General features: G+C 44.0%; 1 protein-coding gene and 1 non-coding gene across 4 annotated transcripts in view; one reads left to right on the top strand and one right to left on the bottom strand.

The window, feature by feature from the left end:
- The window catches only part of LOC124788124 (collagen alpha-1(XVIII) chain-like), a 674174-nt gene that overhangs the window by 397967 nt on the left and 253591 nt on the right, over positions 1 to 22616 (top strand). The gene's annotated exons all lie outside the window — the stretch shown is intronic.
- On the bottom strand, positions 20478 to 20552 carry Trnas-cga. The gene has a single exon. It is a non-coding gene; the product is annotated as a tRNA-Ser (tRNA).

The following is a 22616-nucleotide window of genomic DNA, read 5'->3' on the forward strand; positions in this document are numbered from 1 at the left end:
GCTGCTTACCCTGTCCGCCAGATCATTGATGTATATAGAAAATAAAAGCGGTACTATCACACTTTCCTGGGGCACTCCTGACGATACCCTTGTCTCTAATGAACAGTGAAAGAGAGGAAGATTTACAGGATATACTGAATGTAATGATCGGTCTACTGAGCACAATATGGATTACGAGTAAACCGAAAAAAGATGATTTTGATGATGAGTAAAAGAAATGAGATTAGCGATAAGTTTGACATCAAAATTGGTGATGACGAAGCATTCCAAGTGAAGGAATTCTATCATCATGGAAAAAATAATAATGTATGACGGAGGAAGGAAGGGTGGTACAAAAATCAGACTATAAAAAACAAAGAGGGCATTTCTGACCAAAAGAAGTCTGACAATATCAATCATTGCTTTTAATCCGAAGACATTTCGAAGAAACCGGAACAGAAGAGAATCGCAATGTTTAGGATGTGGTGCTACAGAAGAATGTTGAAGATTAGGTGGGCTGATAAGGTAAGACACGAGGAGGGTTTCTGCAGAATAGGCGAAGAGAAAAGTATGTGAGGAACGCGCCCGCCCGGTTAGCCAAGCGATGTAACGCACAGATTTCTGGAGTGGGAGGGAGCGCCTGGTCCCCGGCACGAATACGCCCGGCGGACCTGTGTCGAGGCCCCGTGAGCCGGCCAGTCTGTGGATGGTTTTTAGGCGGTTTTCCATCTGCCTCGGCGAATGCGGGCTGGTTCCCCTTATTCCGCCTCAGCTACACTATGTCGGCGATTGCTGCGCAAACAAGTTCTCCACGTATGTGTACACCACCATTACTCTACCACACAAACATAGGGGTTACACTCGTCTGGTGTGAGACGTTCCCTGGGAGGGTCCACCGGGGGGCGAACCGCGCAATAACCCTGTGTTCCGTGTGGGGCGGCTGAGGGGTGAAGTGGACTGCGGTAGTCGTCGTGGGGTTGTCGACCACTGCGGCTGCGGCGGGGACGGAGCCTCTCCGTCGTTTCTAGGTCCTCAGTTAACATACAATACAATACAGTGTGAAGAACGCTGATAAGAAGAAGGGACAGGATAATACGACATGTGTTAAGACATCAGGAATAACTTCGATGATACTAGAGGGAGCTGAAGAGGGTAATAACTGTAAAGTAAAAACGAGATTGGATTGCATCCAATTCTCAGGAAAGTAGATGTAAGCTATCAAATAATCAGGACGGTGTGTGTAAGTGCTACAGTGGGGTGAAGAGCTTGGCACACGAGAGTAAGATATGGCGAGCTGCATGAAAAGAGGACTGATGACCCAAAAAAAAAGAGACACTGGTCCCCACTTAGCAATTGTTACCACAACCACCAGTTCAAATACGATGAAAAGTGTGTAGATTAAGATATTTCCATGTCTTCTTAATTGAGATTTCATTTACCCGTCGCTTTCTTTGTTTCAAGTACGTCTAGGAGTATAACCGATACACTGGAGATTGGGTAGGAAGATTAGTGTTTTACATCCTATCTACGATGGTGTCATTAGAGACAGACCTAATGCTTGGAGTGGACTAGGATTAAAGATGACTATTTTTTCAGAAGTATCGATATGTCGACTTTGCGATAAATTATCTTAGTTATATCGAAGCTGACCATTATTGGATGTAAAATACCTATATTTTCAGTATATTGGATTTTTTTCATACTGAAGTGTGATTCATATTAGTTATTAGGTTTGAGACAGATGACTGCCTCACTACACATAGTAACTTGCACCACACTCCAAATCAAATCACTACAGTAGCTTAGTAACTAGCACCACACTCCAAATCAATACAGCAGACACACACACACACACACACACACACACACACACACACACATACGCGCGCATCACACACGCACCAGACAACAAAGTTGGGCAGTTAACATCTCGATGGGTTCATGCGTACAGTAAGGGAATTCACCAGCCGCACAGTTTCAAAAACAACGTCAGTTATCTCAGTCGTTCAACGTCTACGTAGATGTAAAGTATCTAGACTGACAAAAGTCAAAATGAATTCATTAAAGAAAATTTACTTGTTTACCAGCTAAGCGGAGTGTCATACATGAGTGTAAGACTTGAAATACTTAATGAATCTTCGTTTTGTTAGGTTTATTTGACAGGATGCGTGAAAAACAGTGATTAATTGCAATCAGACCCAATAAACAGAATTATTAAAGCCGGATACTTTGGAGAAAAGCATAAATAATGTCGATATATCGACAGTACAATATAGATCAATGAATATCGACATTATTTATAAATTATCGATATTTCCAAGATCGTTACCGTTTCTAACTGTAATCCGTTAGGAAACTGTGTGTCTCATATTGACAGGATCAATTCCGCCATTAGCGTTAACCGATTTAGCGACAAAGAGGTAACCCTGAATCGGTATGACCAAAAGAGGAGTCGAATCTTGGTTCTCATGCTTGTGAGACTATCACCTTTACCACTGCGCCACCTTGCTCGGTGGAGGATGGTAACAACTATCATCCATTGAGGTGCTTGATACTGTCAGAGATTTTTTTTGTTTTTTTGTTTTTTGTTTGGTGTACTTAATGCGGTCCATTGAGTCTCCTTACTAAGGAGCTGTTTGATGAAGTAGTGCGTGCTGGCACAAAAGATATGAACAACATAGCAATGTGTTTAGAATGAACAGGATAGCAATGTGTTTAGAACTATAATGGCATCTTAAGGCGAGCATGAGCCACTGGACAATCGTCACTCACTGTCGCGCAACGAAAAACCATGGAGATCCGTTTAGTTCATACTTTATATGTTGAGGAAGTTGACGCGGCGGTCGCAGGTTCGAATTCTGCCTCGGGCATGGATGTGTGTGATGTCCTTAGGTTAGTTAGGTTTAAGTAGTTCTAAGTTCTAGGGGACTGCTGACCTCAGATGTTAAGTCCCATAGTGCTCAGAACCATTGGAACCATTTTGGAGATCATTCGCCATCATTGGATAAACAACTGCTTTCGTTGTCCGTCTAACTTGCATATGTTATTGGTTTCATAAGAGGTTACGATTACATCGAACTGTCGACTACAAGAGTAACCCGTCGATTTTTATAAACAAACTGCATGCCACATGTAGTGCAGCACCGTAAGGTGGGAACATTCCAAATTTGTGTTTACAATATTTGGTGGTTATGTACAAAGACACGCATTCCACATTTGTTCAACTATATTCAACAAGTAGCTCTCCCTGCCAAACTCACAGGAAGTATAGCGTTTCCTAAGTTACGACTTCGTTCCGCTTCGTTCATAGCTGAAACTTTTCGAGTATTTTGTGACCAACGTGCATCGTCTGAACGAAGCTTCACCGCGAATTTTTTTATAATGGGACGTTAATTAGTTTAGTATTCTTTCCATTTGTCGTTTGCAAGCCACATAAAAATAGTGATAATTCTGTACGTATTTGTTTGTGTGAAAAATGGTACGTAATTTTTAGATTTCTTTCGACGTATTCATACACATGAATAAGGAAGTACAGGCCTTGCAGACTTGAAACCAAATGTCAAATCAACTTCACAGTACATGCAGGACGCAGGAAGTCTAATGAACACTTACATAATTCAAATTGATGCATCGTTACGACTTGGCGACGCTGTATGAAGACACAGGAAAATTTACAAAAGGACCATTACACTGAGGTGACAAATATCATGGGATGGCGACATGCAACCTACAGAGGGCGCAAGTATCGCGTACACAAGATATGAAAGAGCAGTGCGTTAACGGAACTGTCATTCGCACTCAGGTGATTCATGGGAAAAGATATACAACCCGATTAGGGCCGCACGATGGGAATGAATGCGGAGTGACAGTTCGAGCTAGACGCATGGAACATTCCATTTAGGAAATCGTTTAGGAAATCGTTAGGGAATTCAGTAACCCGAGATCCACAGTTTCAAAACTGCGCCGAGAATACAAAATTTCAGGCATTACCTCTGTTGTGGACTGGCAAGACAGCCAATCCACAATGACGGGTAGCCGAAAGGCACGCGTTTAAGCTGAGGTCTGGAACTGGACAGGGTAATTAATATAGCCAATAACGTACGTAGCTGCTGGAATACTTAACTTTAATCCACAATTGGTGAACATCGGTCTGACGCTACTTGCATCACAAGATAAATAGAAAATGATAATGGCGCCTTGCTAGGTCGTAGCAAATGACGTAGCTTAAGGCTATGCTAACTATCGTCTCGGCAAATGAGAGCGTAATTTGTCAGTGAACCATCGCTAGCAAAGTCGGCTGTACAACTGGGGCGAGTGCTAGGACGTCTCTCTAGACCTGCCGTGTGGCGGCGCTCGGTCTGCAATCACTGATAGTGGCGACACGCGGGTCCGACGTATACTAACGGACCGCGGCCGATTTAAAGGCTACCACCTAGCAAGTGTGGTGTCTGGCGGTGACACCACAACCTCTCACCACGACCGAGCGAGATGGCGCAGTGGTTAGTACATTGGACTCGCATTCGAGAGGACGACGGTTCAAACCAGCGTCCGGCCATCGTGATTTAGGTTTTCCGTGATTTTCCTAAGTCGCTTCAGGGTGGTTCCTTTGAAAGGGCGCAGCTGACTACCTTCCCCATCTCCCAAATCCGATGGGACCGATGACCTCGCTCTTTGGTCTACTCCCCCAAATCAACCAACCAACCTCTCAGCACGAACAACGCAGTGGCTAACTTAACGACGTTTGCGTAGAGCTGTCCGTGCTAACAGACAAGCAGCACTGCGTGAAATGACCGCAGAAATCAATGTGGGACGTACAACGAACGTATCCGTTAGGACAGTACGGCGAAATTTGGCCCTAACGGGCTATGGGAGCAGACGATCTTAGCAAGTGCCTTTGCTTACAATACTACATCGCTTGCAGCGCCTCTTCTGGGCTCATGACCGTATCGATGAGATCCGATTGGTAAGAGCTGAGGGAGCAGACGACCGCCGCGGCTGCCTTTGCTAATAGCACATCTCCTGGAGCGCTTCTCCTGGTCTCGATGAGATCCGATTGATAAGAGCTGATGCTAAGGTTGGAGTGTGATGCAGCCCTCACGATGTCATGGACCCAAGGTGTTGACATGGCACAGTGCAAGATGATGGTGGCCCCATAATGATGGAGGCTGTGTTTACACAGACTGGACTAGGTCCTCTGGTCCTACTGAACCGATCATTGACTGAAAACGGTTATATTCGGGTACTTGGAGACCATTTGCAGCTATTCGTGGACTTCATGTTTCCAAACAACGATGTCATGTCACCGGGCCACAATTGTTCGCGATTGGTTTGAAAAACATTCTGGACAATCCGAGCGAATGATTTGGCCACCTAGATCCCCTGACATGAATCTCATCGAACATTTATGGGACATAATCCAGAGGGTCAGTTCGTGCACAAAATCCTGCACCGGTAATGCTTACGAAGTTATGGAGTGTTACAGAGGCAGCATGGCTCATTATTTCTGCATGGGATTTCCAACGACTTGTTGAATCCATTCCACGTGGAGTTGCTGCCCTACGCCGGGCAACAGGAGGTCCGACACGATATTAGGAGGCATCTCTTGACTTTTGTGACCTCAGTATCTTACTCGTTGCTGAATGGAAGCAATGTCTTCAGACTAACTTGTTGAGGAATTATTTCGCTGAGTGGACATTGATTCTTTATGTTTTGTTTTGCACTAAGCTGGTAAGGATAGCGTTGTAGCAATTCTCTCAGCTCCTAACTTTATTTCAGGAGATGTAGGCTATGCAGCCGTGTAACAAGATGTCAAATCAACTTCACAGTACATGTCAAGCTTTAGAAAGTCGAATAAACATTCACCCAATTCAAGTTGCTACTGATGCATCGCTACGATGCGGCGAAGCTGTACGGAGACACACGAAAATTTATAGAAAAACCATTATTTGCTGTCATGGCCAGATCAGAAACTAACTGCGGATTTCGGTCAGGAAATTACAAGCCTTAGCTATAAAAAATATTCATATCAACTATACCCGTAATCTCCGTTTAAGATAACGGAGGTGTTGTTATTCGCAAATTTAGAAATTTCCTGTGGAAGTTTAGCGTCAATGCTGTGTAATCAAATGGTTCTTCTAACAAGGGAACTTCCCCATCGCAACCCCCTCAGATTTAGCTATAATTTGGCACAGTGGATAGGCCTTGAAAATCTGATCACAGATCAATCGAGAAAACAGGAAGAAGTTGTGTGGAACTATGAAAAAATAAGCAAAATAAACAAACTGAGTAGTCCATGCGCAACAAGATTGGCAACATCATCGACAGTGTGAGCTCATGAGCCCTGTGGTCCCGTGGTTAGCGTGAGCAGCTGCGGAACGAGAGGTCCTTAGTTCAAGTCTTCCCCTGAGTGAAAAGTTTCTTTATTTTCGCAAAGTTATGATCTGTCCGTTCGTTCATTGACGTCTCTGTTCACTGTAATAAGTTTAGCGTCTGTGTTTTGCGACCGCACCGCAAAACCGTGCGATTAGTAGACGAAAGGACGTGACTCTCCAATGGGAACCGAAAACATTTGATCGCAAGGTCATAGGTCAACCGATTCCTCCACAGGAAAACACGTCTGATATATTCTACACGACACTGGTGATAGCATGTGCGTCACATGACAGGAATATGTTGTCACCCACCTAACTCGTACACTTGGCGAATGGGTAAAAAGATTCTTCTACCTTGCCCGATTTAGGTTTTCTTGTGGATGTGATAATCATTCCCAAAACAATGATGAAAACATAAGAGTTTGTCACACAAACTGCAACAAATGAATGCAACAGTTTCACAGTAGCACAGTTTTCCCTGTGCTCTGTCAAAACATATGTTTTCAATGTTTTCAAATTTTTTCGTGTGTAGACCGTCAAATCCTGCATATGTCTTCCGTGCGCTGTAGTCGACTGAGATCGTGTGTTTCGATGTTTTTTTACGTGTTAGCGTCCCCATACTGCGGCGCAGTTACCTCGCATCGGACGGACGGACAGATAATAATTGTCTGAAAATAAAAAAAATTAAGCTTTTCACTGGAGGGAAGACTTGAACTAAGGACCTCTTGTGCGGCAGCTGCTCACGCTAACCACGGGACCACGGCGCTCCTGAGCTCACGCTATCCTTGATGTTGCCTATCTTGCACATGGACTGCTCAGTTTGTATATTTTTCTTATTTTTTTCATAGATCCACATAACTTCTTCCTGTTTTCTCGATTGTGTGTTCAGTTTTTCAAGGCCTATCCACTGTGCCAACTCATAACTAAATCTGAGGGGGGTGCGGTGGGGACGCTCTCTTGTAAGGTATGAGTCGTCGAAATAAGACCGCCTGGACAAAGTGTCGTACCCCTTGCGTCGTTCTTACAGCGTGGCGCAGCATGAAAGTGAGGTTTCACGTGTAAAGCCGATGAGAGCGCACAAAGGCGTGCGGAACAGCTGAGACGTGCGTCAGCGATGTCCGTCTTGGGCCGACGACCCCATAAACAACGTTACGAGCCGTCTGCTGCCGCGCTGCAGTACAAGCTTAACGGCGCCTTCCAGCGGTAAAAAGTCGTCGATTGTAAGCATACTGCAAAATTTCTTCCTCGTCTAACTAAAATATTACCAGGCTTTCTAGCTGAACAGCGTTGGTGCATAAACGCAGCGGGGGGTCAGACAGTTCTTTTGAGGACTATTTTTATGTTCGCGCCGCTGACTGGCCTTGTGGCGCAGCGGCGAGCTGCTTCACGACGTCCACAAGTACCTCCGGTTTAAATGGGCGCTGTTATATCGAGGCTCTGAGAACTTGGCGAGCAGTAAAAGCGTCGTCTGACATGTAGCCTCTAACCTGTCCAGCTCTGCACGCATACGCCCCCAACGTATAATTAGAACTACACTGTTTTCCATTCATGAGGACGAAAATATAAAAACCATCCACTACCCAGGAAAACATAAAGCCGTAAAATGGAAAGAGTTCCTGAAAGTCGGGTTTTAGCAGACTGGGTACTCAAATAAAGTACTTCGGTTAAGTTTGTTGATTTAGCAGATTCTGTAATACGTAACGCAAAAAATACATAATATTATTTGCAAGTTTATAGTTTAATTTAAACATTTTTACTCATATCTTACAATACTTCATATTTATTGTCATATGCTGTCTATTGACCTTTTGTATATTTTTATTGTATTTTTTCAGACTTTAATACTGAAGAATTCTTCCACATGTTAAAAATGGTTCAAATGGCTCTGAGCACTATGGGACTTAACATCTGAGGTCATCAGTCCCCTAGAACTTAGAACTACTTGAACCTAACTAACCTAAGGACATCACACACATCCATGCCCGAGGCAGGATTCGAACCTGCGACCGTAGCGGTCTCGCGGCTCCAGACTGCAGCGCCTAGAACAACACTACAATCAGCTGTATATACATATCAGACAGCTTTAAAGTGGGTGTTTTTACAAAAAGAAAAAAATTGGGAAAGCCAGGAGGGAAGGAAAGGGAGAACTAAACTTTGTTTCCCATCGACAGCAAAATAATTAGAGATGGACGGCAAGCTCAGGTAGCCCACTAATCGGGAAGGAATTCGGCCATGTCTTTAGCAAAGGACCCATCCTGACATTCGTGTTAATTGGATGGTCAGGCAGAAATTTAAATTCCACCCTTCCTGAATGCGAGTTTAGTGTATCAGTCGCCACACAACCTTGCCTAGTGGGGATAATCAATAGGACGGTCAGCAACCAGGCATTACACACCGGACAAATACAATACAATCCTATCGACAGATAGTGGAGGGCCAAATACGTACTAGGACGCAGGTGATTGAGTAATCGACCTCCTGTTCCTCGTAGACTGTCGAATCAATATACAGAATGTGTCGTAATGAATACCGAAAAATGACACACATGCAAAGTACACGATAATACACAGCCACAAAAAAAATTGTGCATCTTGAAAGACGATGTTGATTTTGGTCCGATGACGGCATATGCCACCTGGGAGATAGTTGATGTACTGACGTCGTCCGCCAATAGATAGCGTAGTGGCATAGCTACCAGATCGCCATCTGTGTCTACCCTTTAACAGTGAATGATCACAGCCATAAGGGTCAGTGTGGTGCGAACATGTGAAGCAAGCAGGCAACCGTACCATGCAGACGCACTCGTGCTTCCTACAGCCAAGTGAGCGAGTTCGAAAGGGGTCAAATTGTGGCCATCTGAAAGGCGGAATGGTCCTTTCTGAACACGGCCGCATAAGTTCCACGTACTGCGACAGTTTTGCAACAAGGCTAGTATCAGTGGTCACGTGAACATTCTCACACCAGTAGACGAGTTTCCGGACGTCCACGCAGGACAGACGCGCACCAGGATCGTCGTATTGTAAGGGCTCTAGTGGCAGGTCGTTCAGCTACACAGCACAGATATAAGGTCTTGTGAGCCTAGATGTGTCAACAAGAACTGTTGCGAAGCGGTTATTAGCGGTGGGACTACGGGCACGCACACCTCCAGCCCATCTTCCACTCACGCCACAGCATCGACGTGCACGGCGCCACTGCTGCCGTCAGAGGATCACTTGGAATGGCTTGTCGTGATCTCACGAATGAAAACATATTCTGCCTGCACGCAAGTGATGGTCGTTTGCCCGTCCCACCGCACGCCTTATGGTCTGGGGCGCGATAAGCTACAACTCTCGTTAACGTTTGATGTTTCTGGAGGGGCCGTTAACCAGCGCTCGGTACGTGCAGAATATTGTTAGAGCCGTTCTGTTGCCGTTTTTGCAACAGGAAGGTGATGTGCTGTTCCAACAGGATAATGCTCGCCCACAAACTACCTGTGAAATTCAACGAGCTCTGCAAGACGTGCAGCGACTTCCCTGGCCAGCATGATTTCCGGACTTGTCTCCAACCGAGCACGTGTGGGATACGATGGAACGAGAAGTGGCTCGTGCGATTCGTCAGCCAACAATTATTACAGAGCTATGTGAACACGTCGACCAGGCGTGGCGTAACGTATCCCAGGACGGTATTCGCCATCTGGATACAAGAGTCAGCGCCTGCACTGCCGCCCATAGAGCCTACACCACGTACTTTTATGGGTGTTGCAGCATCGGTCGATACCTGTTACATCAGATCCGCTTATCCTATTGATCCGTAAAGTCATCATTTCATGTACTCCGTATGCACTATTGCAACAATCTTGAGTGAATTATAGACAGCTTTAAAAGGATGTACTATTTTTTTTCGGCAATGTAGTAGCAAAAACGTTCAAGTAAACACGGGCTCGCAAGGGAGCAGTTGGTGATGTAATTGTTAATATGTGGTTACCAGCCGCTATCGACTTCATTATCAAATAGATTATTGTCGAAATTAGAACTGACGTATTTTTAATGTAAACCTTTTGATTAAACCTCCAAATAACGAGGCTCAAATTTTAACCACGGCCCTTCTTAATAAGAAATGCAACATTATTTCAGCTCATTCCACGTTAAAATCTACTGTACACGCGTACCTGTTCAAGAAGATGTTCCACAAGATGTTCTCACACTTGCATGCAGTAACAAACTCGTCTCTAAAGTGAGTCACGTAATATTTGAAATCCCCCTTCCCTCTCCCGCCCCCTCTTTTCCTTGCGGTCAGCCAGCCACTTTCATCTGCTATATTGTTTTAGCTCCCTCTACCACTTTCTTCCTGTGTTGACCGTGTTTTACTGCTGACGGCATGCTTCGTTCCACGCTTTTTTCCAAGCTTGTTACCTGCGTTTTACGTTCTGTTTTATCTTCCTGTTCTGAGTATTTTCTGGACACACGTCTCAACCTGTTACTGAGCGGGCGTTGAAGACCTTGCTGTCATGCGCCCATACAACCTCTCCATCCATCCATCTCCCCCCCCCCCCATCCCCCTCCGCGCATCGTCTCGTAGATCTTGACAAGGCTATAAAATTCACTGCACTAATTCTTCAACAGTATTAATGGGAGTCCCGTACACTTCACTTTTGCGGCAACCCCGGACAGGAAAATCCGGAGAACGTCAGGTGGTCTTGAAGGCCAGGATACAGGGCCTACTCGATTTGGCCATCTTGGGCTTTTGAGTTATCAGCCTTCTGACTGGTTTGATGCGGCCTGCCACATCATAATGGCGCATTTGACGTTGTCTTACAAAATATGCCCGTAAATATGCATGTACCACATCATGCATCCACTCCGAAAGTTACCATATGGTGTGCGTCGAAGCGTACACCTATACCGTTGTGACTTCCACCTTCACTGTTCCACGGAAAGAACGATAGTCTCTGAGTAAGTCTCTGAGTAAGCTAGAAAACGCACTGCTTTTACCTGCGTAGAAGGATGCGCTGTATCGATTGGCCCTTATAGAAGCGTGCGTTCTCGGAATTTCAGTAGTGAACCATATCCTGAAGCATATAGGCGCTCTTGCAGCGTCTGCCATGGGAGTAGGAAACGTTATGACACGATGAAACTACAATCGTCCGGCCATGTAAACCGGGATATCTGCCCGGTGCGGAATTTTCAGGGGGCGCCAAATTCATATTCTTGAAGAAAAAAACCTTGTTTCACAAAGCGCCTAGCGTCCAGCGCACTTTGGTCTACAGATTGTTCATATGATTTTGAAACGCATCCCTGTTGGTCTTTGATCATTTTCGAACACATTTTAAGTTCATTTCTGAGCGATTCATAAGTTAATTTTTGAATGTGTGCGTAGTGTACGTGATGTCTATGTTAGGGGAAACCCCTTCGTATCTAGAACTAAAAAACTTTCCCACAGACAAAAGGGGCTAGTGATGAACCGAATAAACCGGGTAAATACCAATCGCCGTTTGTTTATGTCGTTGATTGGGTGTACGAATGATAAGCGTTGTTGTAATTATTTGCGAAATCGATAGATTCAGCCGACCGCTGTGGCCGAGTGGTTTTGAGCGCTTCAGTCCGGAACTGCGCTGCTGCTACGGTCGCAAGTTCGAGTACTGCCTCGGGCATCGATGTGTGTCATATCCTAGGTCAGTTAGGTTTAAGTAGTTCTAAGTTTAGGGGACCGATCACCTCAGATGTTAAGTCCCATAGTGCTTAGAGCCATTTGAACCATTTTTATATAGATTCAGGGTACCAAAGTGTAAATAAACGACTAGCAGAAATAACGGGTAAGAAAGATTGCATATTATCTTCCCGGTGTATTCAAGAAAATGAATTTTTGACATAAAATTTTTTCGAGTTAGCTGCACTACTAAAGGCCAGTTGTACAGTCCCCGGTCAGCAGCCGCTTACTTCTATTCCAGGAACAGAGCAGAAAAGGCGTTTACAAACACGTAATAACGCTTAACCGGACAATAAACGCATAATAATGCCTAACCGGAGAGTAAATGCGGGATAACTGAACCGGTGATTCTGGCAGGGTTAGAGAAGTGAACCACAGAATAAGTTTTGACAGTGGTAGGAATAGTTACAGAATTAGTGAGAACAAGATTGTTTGTTAGAACGAGGAAGGAGGAGAAACGCGGACATCACACAGATTGTATCGAAGAATATGACATTTCCAAAATTATATAAAAACTTCGTACTACTGCCACTTTTCGATCTCACGCCTGAGAAATTGAAGTACATGAATTACATGTGAAACTATTCCCTAATATAAAACTTTTTGCTTGTAGTAGGCCAAATAGGCATTTGATATTGGTACCTCGTGAATTATATTCTGTCGTGTTATTTATCTAAATTAGATAGATAAAAATGACCTCATGTGCCAACACAGTCTCACTTACTTGGCATGTGTTACAATTGCTGCAATATTAGAAAGGCTTATTTCACTTTTATCTAGCAGACAGTGACAAAATAGACGCAATGAAATCGAGAAACCACATCAGTCTTGGGTACTATTCGTATTAACAACTTTTTCAGTATTAGACAAAGACATTTTCATTTTTCATATAGCAAAACGTTTGACGAACTTAAATGAGGTAAACACGCCGCAGAAAGGAAAACACGCCGTGTAAAGTTGTAGCAAGATTAGATAAAAAAAAAAGGTGAGATGTAAGGATTGAAGAACTGAGTACAGTAAATGTGAACTGTCTTACTTGTCTTTTGTCTTTATTGCTATTATATTTCCTATATTTAATTTTGTGTCACACAAAGGAGAAAGTTATGAGGTAACAGGCTATAAGGAGTGCAAATTTTCTGAAGGGTCCTTATCCTCCCGCTCACAAATAATCCCACCAAGAACTAATTGTACGTTTTTTTTCGAAGGGGAATAGGATTTCAAACCGACTGGGAACAGGAGAAGCGCCATAGGACATTTTAATTTCCACTGCCCTTAATATAGATTTTATGGCTTCCATTACAAAATAGACACGTTTGAATGCCACAGAGCGAAATACTTTGACATACGATAGAAGAATGCTCTGCGAAGAGGCGTGGCACTGCACTTTGGCACAATTTAAACCCAATAACACCTCTTACATCTTATCGAACATATATGTTTCATATATCAAACTCTTCAGAAATATGTGCGCTATAAACTAAACATATATTTGAAAAATCTATTTTTTTTGTAAATTTTTAAGATCCTATCTCAAACGGTAAAGGTGGAGGAGGAGGGAGGGGAGACCTCACTATCAGGTTTTTGCCCCGGTTCGGAAATATCGTAATGGTTCAGATGGCTCTGAGCACTATGGGACTTAACATCTATGGTCATCAGTCCCCTAGAACTTAGAACTACTTAAACCTAACTAACCTAACGACATCACACAACACCCAGCCATCACGAGGCAGAGAAAATCCCTGACCCCGCCGGGAATCGAACCCGGGAACCCGGGCGTGGGAATCGAGAACGCTACCGCACGACCACGAGATGCGGGCGAAATATCGTACATCCGGAGTTGTGCACTGGGAGATGGCTCATTAGAATTACAACACATGAAGTATAAGTTCACTTTATTACGTGAATGAAAAAAAGATTTACTTAACTCAATACTATCCTTTGCCACAGTAGTCGATAATTTACAACTGTCATTGACTATTAAAGCGTCACTCGATGCATTAATTAACAAACTTTTCTCTTGAAGTACAACGTTTAACATTTACAAAAGCACATTTCCATCTGAAACTTGAATAACTCTCTAGTCCTACTTGATGATGTTGACTGCTTCAAAAAGATTGTTCAAATGGCTCTGAGCACTATGGGAGTTAACATCTAAGGTCAGTGCCCTAGAATTTAGAACTACATAAAACCTAACTAACCTAAGGACATCACACACATCCATGCCCGAGGCAGGATGCGAACCTGCGACCGTAGCGGTCGCGCGGTTCCAGACTGAAGCGCCTAGAACCGCTCGGCCACACTGTCCGGCTGACTGCTTCAGCTGAGGTCAGAAACTGTGGCGGAGCGCATCTATGCTCGGCTCTTCATCGACTTCCATGCGAGAGTGCTGCTGTGCTCAGACAAAGGGAATGTCTTTTTCAGCCGTCATTGTGGATTGCAGCAAGACGCCACTAACATCTGTAGTATGTGCGTTGCCGACTTCGGTGTGGCGCCGCGATCTTTGGATGATACCACAGGATTAGCATGTGTGGGTCGCTTTTTCTCGATTACTGAACGTACCTGTGACAGAATTCACTGTTCTTGTTTGAATCTTCTTTATTTCCTCAATCAGTATGGTGCGGGACGCAGAGCAATATTCAGCATCAGTCGAATGAGAGTTTTGTAAGCTACCTCCTCCTAGGACATTCACAACTTTCAGCCATGGGTGAAGTTTGAGACCAGTTAAATGGGGAATTTACTGGAAAGTTTTGCGTTACTAATGTATTGGTATTAACTAGCACAATATTTCATAATGTATTCTGAGGCGGCTCCGAAACACATATTCCCAAGCAATTCGCAAACGACACATCTGCGGGTCGTGTTTACTGGAAAGTTATTGCTTCCGTATACGTTCACCCGAATCAGTTTTTCCTATTCATCACGATACACCTTGTACAATAGAGTTCTGACAGACGGAAGGATCAATCAAGAATGGTCAAATGATACTATACATGCCGAAGACTACATTAGTTGTTCTACGTCTGAAGAAATAAAATCATATCCCAGTGGCACTACTAATTACATTCTGCTCTTCCTAAAGCCACCACTGAGGTGATAAAAGAAAGTGCCTTGCTAAATTGGTCTTCAGTGTATGGGCATGCTACCGACTCGCTTGTCTCTAAATCTACGATTACAGTGACGATAAAAATTGCATATTTCTGACAATATATCCCGACAGTGTTGTTTGGCAACATTGCTGCCACACGAATTGCAGCCACGTGTACTACAACATTACCAGCTACTGTTGACCGAGCCGGCCGCGGTGGTCTAGCGGTTCTGGCGCTGCAGTCCGGAACCGCGGGACTGCTACGGTCGCAGGTTCGAATCCTGCCTCGGGCATGGATGTGTGTGATGTCCTTAGGTTAGTTAGGTTTCAGTAGTTCTAAGTCTAGGGGACAGATGACCTCAGATGTTAAGTGCTTAGAGCCATTTGAACAGGTGGCTATACGCACGTGCGAAAACTTCCCAACGAAAGTGAACCGATATTGTTTTCACTCAGACACGTGAGGGCAGCAACGCTGTTGGCGAGAGAAGTAGAAAACATATGTGACAGCGAGAGATAAGCATTTACAGACCAGAGACAGATAGATATTGCCCTACAATACGAGTTATTCTCCACTCTTGGTGGAAAACACTGCCAACCCCTCTGCAATATGTCCGCAACTAGCTGCAACAGCCCGCTACATCAGCAATATTGCCCGGCTTTACCGGAAACTTGCCGTGAATTGCTGCTACTTTTCAGAAATGTTGACAATAACGCTAATGCGGCCGAATATTGTCGTAAAATATGGGCCATATAAACGCACCTTAATAAACTCTGTCTGGCGCTGAGAAATTAATTTGGGCCATTTACAGCTAACAGAGAAGACTGAGAAATTCATTCTCCTACTGGCGAACGTCATGACATCAGTGACAATAACAACCCTGTAGTACCCAGTATAAGGCATTAAAAAGAAGAAAGGAAGGAAGGATGATTAGAGTTTAATGTGCCGTAGACGGAGCGTTCACTACAGACGGGTTAAAAACGAGAATAGTCTTAATTATATTCTGTGAAGAAATTGTAACGTGAATACATTTGGCGTCTTCATAATACAGAAACGCAGACGAAGATGCTAAGCGAGTACTTTTAGCAAATCTAAGATTTTGTCGCAAGGAGTACTAAAACACCTCGATTCTGACGTTGTACTTAATAATGGAAGGCAGAATGAAGAAAAATCATGATACTTCGTTAACGTTTGAGGATTTGGAGAAATACCTCTGCATTATAAGGCAGAGTAATGTGTTTACAATTTTTAGAAGAGTATGATTAACGACGGTGTTTCTTTTATGATTCAGTAATGAATATCCTGCTACGAAGCGAAAGATTTGCTACGTCGTAATTAATTAATTGTTAGGGTCCAACATTCGCCAACATAAAGCAGCAAAGCCAAGGCTATAACTTTGTAAAGTTTAATTAATGCTATGTTTTTATGTGTGTCGCATGGTTCCACAGAAATGTCTGAATCTGGTCAATTTTAGCTCTTTATCATCTGACCTGGAAATTTAAAATCATACCCTTGGCATTTAAGCTCTCTTACTTGTTCAGTTAGTTGTCCATCTATAGCAATTTTGGCCATTATGGGTTCCAATCCTTGAAATGTCATTGCTGTAGTTTCAATTGCCATATTTTGTGGCAGTTTGACTCAACTAATGTACTGCAATTTGAAACTTTTCTTCTGATTCTGCTATTAAAAGCTGATCACCAGCAAATAGCAGTGTCATGAAATTAAAATTATCGCTTCTTGATCTGTCGTAGACTTGGCTAGTCTCTCATTGGGCACCTCCCCATGTGACGAATGGGGCATCCTTACCTTATATATTATTTGGGGGCGGGGGGGGGGGGGGTTCTGGGGAAATGAAATACACAACGGGATAACAGATCTCGAAGCTATAGAAAAGGCAGTCCGTCTAGAACAGATGAAGTCCGAAACAATGTCAGCTGGGACGGAAGTAAAAGTGCAGCCCCACCCTGCACAGCGTTTGCGACACAGCCATGGGAGAATCACATTGCTAGAAATCTACGGAAAATTTCACGGCTGTCTGATCATTCTTAACCCTGCCAAGCTACTGCTAGTCACGCAGCAGAACCCTCTCTGCCAATCAGACCTCTCTACCACTCCTACATCTACATCTACATAGATGCTCCGCAAGTCACCGGAAGGTACGTGGTGGAGGGTACCCTGTACCACTACTTGTTATTTCCCGCCCTATTCCACTCGCAAATAGAGCGATGGAAAAACGACGCCCTCGTGTGAGCCCCAATTTACCTTCGTGGTCCGTATGCGCGATGTATGTTGGCGGCAGCAGAATCGCTCACCAGTCAGCTTCAAAGGCCGGTTCTCTAAATTTTCTGAAGTAGTGTTTCCCGAAAAGAACAACGCATTCCCTCCAGGGATTCCCATTTGAGTTCCCGAAGCATCTCCGTAACATGTTTTGTTCTAATCTACCGGTAACAAATCTAGCAGCCCTTCTCTGAAGTGCTTCGATGTCTTCCTTCAATCCGACCTGCTACGGATCCCAAACACTCCAGCAGTACTCAAGAATAGGATGCACCAGCGTCCTCTATGCGGTCTCCCAGTAAACCGAGGTCGACTGTTTGCCTTCCCTACCACAGTTCCCACACGATCGTTCCACCTCACATGGCTTTGCAACGTTACGCCGAGACATTTAAACGACTTGACTGTGTCAAGCTGGACACTAGTAATACAGTATCCGAATATTACAGGTTTGTTCTTCCTACTCATCCGCATTAACTTGCATTTTGCCACATTTAGGGCTAGCTGCCATTCATCACACCAACGGGAAATTTTGTCTAGGTCGTCTTGTATCTTCCTACAGGCACTCAACTTCGAAATCTTAACGTACACCATGGCATCATCAGTAAACAACATAGCAAACAGCGTAGTCCATCGAACAATCGAACACATAGTTTCTGCATTTTGTAGCAATTTTTGCGACTGCCATCCACTTTCTAACATCACTATTCTAGAAGCCTAACACATTACCAACGTAGCATCTTCATCTCCAGAAAGCGCAAATGAAGTAATTCAAAAGGTTGGAACGCATGTACGCAATTTAAGCTATTACCTAACGTAAGCAGTTGCAAAACCCATATCACCTAACTAATATTGTGTATGTCTTCGTTCAGATTAAGTCATACAAATGCTTAATATCCCACTCATTACTTCGATAAAAGATAAATGACGATCCTCCACGCAACAAGAATGGACTGTGTCGTGTCCGACCGGACGCTTGTTCACAACGACCACAGCGACAAGCAAAGTTAAAAGCTAAAATTATCTAAAAATAAAATACTATAATAATTTGTGTGCCATTTCCCTTCGTGGTGGCAGCTACAGTTGAAACCGCTTTAGAAAATCCAGACCGTGGGCTGTAATAAAATGGCTGCATCAATAAAATAAAATTTTCATCTCCATTTTGTGAAGGCATTCCTCATCTTCCCACGAGGCAAGCCGGCGCTCGAAGCTATAAAGCGCCGCTGGTCGAACAATGGACCTTTATACCTCCCGCCTGACGTGAATAGCATATATTTCTTTTTCGAACAGTGATACGGTAACCTGGCGCCATTTCATCCGTGCTATATTAACACGCACACGGCCGACTCGCCATCGGAAGTTGTGACGGTCTAGCTATTTCGATTATGTAGTTTAAGAAAGCTGCTGGACATTAATCTGGTTGTCACTTTCAGTTTTATCATCTCTGCTCAATTAATTTTTTTGCCACCATTGTGGTACAGGACAAGCTATTCTTATCGGTCCTTCTCGTATTAGGTCTCCTGTGTTTGTGGTCCTTAAGCACTTCTTCAGCACATACGAACGTTCAAAGCCGATTTATCTGGATGACGATGAAAGTAAAACATTGTGGTGCGATTGAGTGGGGCACCCTCAGGGGTAGCTTCAGCCACGTAAATGGATTTCTTCAGTAACTTAAATGCACGTCTAGTTGTAATGCAAGACTTATGTACATGGATGATTTGATAACGGACAAGCCGTCCAGCTTAAGACGTTTCCCCTAACAGTTCTCGTAAGAAACAGGTATGCTGATGTTCCTTCCACAGATCTTCAGTAAAATATTTCGCAAGGATGAAGAACAAGTTAAAAGCTGAAACATTTTGTCATTTAAAAGTTAATACCAAACTTGGCTCAAACACGTATGTGTCCATACATTGAAGTGTATAATATGAATTTTACAATATTGTAAATTGCTTTCCGTTTCAAGATATGTGGCTACAACATTCAATTGTACAATCAACATTACTACACTGAAGATGTAGAAGTGGTCTTGCATGTGACATTCAGTTACTTGCTGTTATTGTAATATGTATACGCCAATTAATATTCGCTAAGAAATTCGACAGTGGAGTAGAGAATATCACCATCAATAAATCCCTTAGGGTTCTCTTAACTTGCACTGTATTAGTAGCATAACTGTTTATGGCTGCTGACGCATTATTGAAAATGTATGTTCCCGGATAATGGACTCTGCAACTAGATTATTTCGGCTATTGATTCCATGGATAGAGCTGTTTGTCTGAAAAACTGGTATATTTAGTATAGCAAAAATTATTTAGGCATAGTTATATTGGGAAACAGTAGTTATTATCCCTAGTCCTTTGAACATATCTTCCTGACTGCAAATGATACCTATTACGCGCTTATGGACTCAGAAAACGATAGCTTCACGTGATAAGTTGCAACAAAAATGATGTGGCATGTCAGTGCGGAACGAAAGTAAACGAAGGTTTCCATCTTTTCTATTTTTATGTCACCTGAGTCTACGACATCCGCACTACAAACATTGATTTCTTTTGGTACTTCAGAAATTCTTTCGTAGTGAACTTACATTGAGGTGAAGAAAGTCATGAGACAGAGGTATGTACATTTACAGTACAGCGGTGGTATCGCGCACACAAGGCATAAGAGGGCTGTACGTTGGCGGAGATGTCATCTGCACTCAGGTGATTCTTGTGAAAAGAGTTCCGACATATTTATGGTCGCACGACGGGAATTAAGATTGTTCGAACGCGAAGTGGTAGCTGCAGCTAGACGAATAGGACGTTCCATTTCGGAAATCGTCAGTGAATTCAATATTCCGCAATCCACATTGTCAAGAGTGAATAAATTATTTAAAGACCGAGAGCAGCGGCGTTTTCGTAGAGTTGCCAGTGCTAACAGACAAGCAACACCGCACCCAATACCCGCAGGAATCAATGTGGGACGTACGACGAAATTTGGCATTAATGGGCTGTAGCAGCAGACGACCGATACTGCTGCCTTTGGTAACAGCACGACATCACCTGTAAAGCCTCTCCTGAGCTGAAACTTCCTGGCAGATTAAAACTGTGTGCCGGGCCGAGACTCGAACTCGGGACCTTTGCCTTTCGCGGGCAAGTGCTCTACCAACTGAGCTACCCAAGCACGACTCACGCCCCGTCCTCACAGCTTTACTTCTGCCAGTACCTTGTCTCCTACCTTCCAAACTTAACAGATGCTCTCCTGAGCTGGTTAGCAAATCGGTTGGACTCTAGATTACTTGAAAATGGTCAAATGAGTCCCGATTTCAGTTGGTAAGATAGGGTTCGAGTGTGACACAGACCCCGCGAAGTCATGGACGCAAGTCGTCAACAAGGCACTCTGCAAGCCTGTGGTGACTCCTTTATGGTGCGGGCTGTACTTTCACGAAATTGACTGGGTCCTCTGGTCCAACTCAACCGTTCATTGATTGGAAGTGGTCATTGGTGTGTTCGTAGAAGAGCCAACACCGTGTTACGAATGGAGGCCGAAATGCACGCGTTTTAGCTCACGCAGGCTGGCGTGAGGAGGGAAGAACTATACTGACGTGACGTCTGGAACATGACAAGGAATTAGAATACAGAAAGCGGACATAATTAGCTTGATACTTAACTTTAATCCATTAATGATGAACGTCGCTCTTGACGGTACATGATTCACAATAGTATCTGCTCAGATATAGTAATGATAAGAACTGAAAATGGCACCTTGCTAGGTCGTAGCAAATGACGTATCTGAAGGCTATGCTAAACTGTCGTCTCGGCAAATGAGAGCGTATGTAGACAGTGAACCATCGCTAGCAAAGTCGGCTGTACAACTGGGGCGAGTGCTAGGAAGTCTCTAGGCTAGACCTGCCGTGTGGCGGCGCTCGGTCTGCAATCACTGATAGTGGCGACACGCGGGTCCGACGTATACTTACGGACCGTGGCCGATTTAAAGGCTACCACCTAGCAAGTGTGGTGTCTGGCGGTGACACCACAGCCATGTACTGTTACTTGGAGACCACTTGCAGCCAAACAAAGATGGAATTTTTACGGATGGCAATGCTCCATGTGACCAGGTCACAGTTACTCGCCGTTGGTTTGAAGAACATTCTGAACAATTCGAGCGAGTGATTTGGCCACCCATATCGCCCGATTTCAATGGCATCGGACGTTCATGGGCATAATCAAGAGATCAGTTTTTGCACAGTATCCTGCGCCGGTAAACATTTCCGCAATTATGGACGGCTGTAGAGGAAGCATGGCTCAATATACAGGGTGTTTCAAAAATGACCGGTATATTTGAAACGGCAATAAAAACTAAACGAGCAGCGATAGATATACACCGTTTGTTGCAATATGCTTGGGACAACAGTACATTTTCAGGCGGACAAACTTTCGAAATTACAATAGTTACAATTTTCAACAACAGATGGCGCTGCGGTCTGGGAAACTCTATAGTACGATATTTTCCACATATCCACCATGCCTAGCAATAATATGGCGTAGTCTCTGAATGAAATTACCCAAAACCTTTGACAAAGTGTCTGGCGGAATGGCTTCACATGCAGATGAGATGTACTGCTTCAGCTGTTCAATTGTTTCTGGATTCTGGCGGTACACCTGGTCTTTCACGTGTCCCCACAGAAAGAAGTCACAGGGGTTCATGTCTGGCGAATAGGGAGGCCAATCCACGTTTCGGATAGCCCAAAGCAATCACACGATCATCTAAATATTCATTCAGGAAATTAAAGACGTCGGCCCTGCGATGTGGCCGGGCACCATCTTGCATAAACCACGAGGTGTTCGCAGTGTCGTCTAAGGCAGTTTGTACCGCCACAAATTCACGAAGAATGTCCAGATAGCGTGATGCAGTAATCGTTTCGGATCTGAAAAATGGGCCAATGATTCCTTTGGAAGAAATGGCGGCCCAGACCAGTACTTTTTGAGGATGCAGGGACGATGGGACTGCAACATGGGGCTTTTCGGTTCCCCATATGCGCCAGTTCTGCTTATTGACGAAGCCGTCCAGGTAAAAATAAGCTTCGTCAGTAAACCAAAAGCTGCCCACATGCATATCGCCGTCATCAATCCTGTACACTATATCGTTAGCGAATGTCTCTCGTGCAGCAATGGTAGCGGCGCTGAGGGGTTGCCGCGTTTGAATTTTGTATGGATAGAGGTGTAAACTCTGGCGCATGAGACGATAC

Source organism: Schistocerca piceifrons, chromosome 3 (genome assembly GCF_021461385.2).
Source record: "Schistocerca piceifrons isolate TAMUIC-IGC-003096 chromosome 3, iqSchPice1.1, whole genome shotgun sequence".
Lineage (NCBI taxonomy): Eukaryota > Metazoa > Arthropoda > Insecta > Orthoptera > Acrididae > Schistocerca > Schistocerca piceifrons.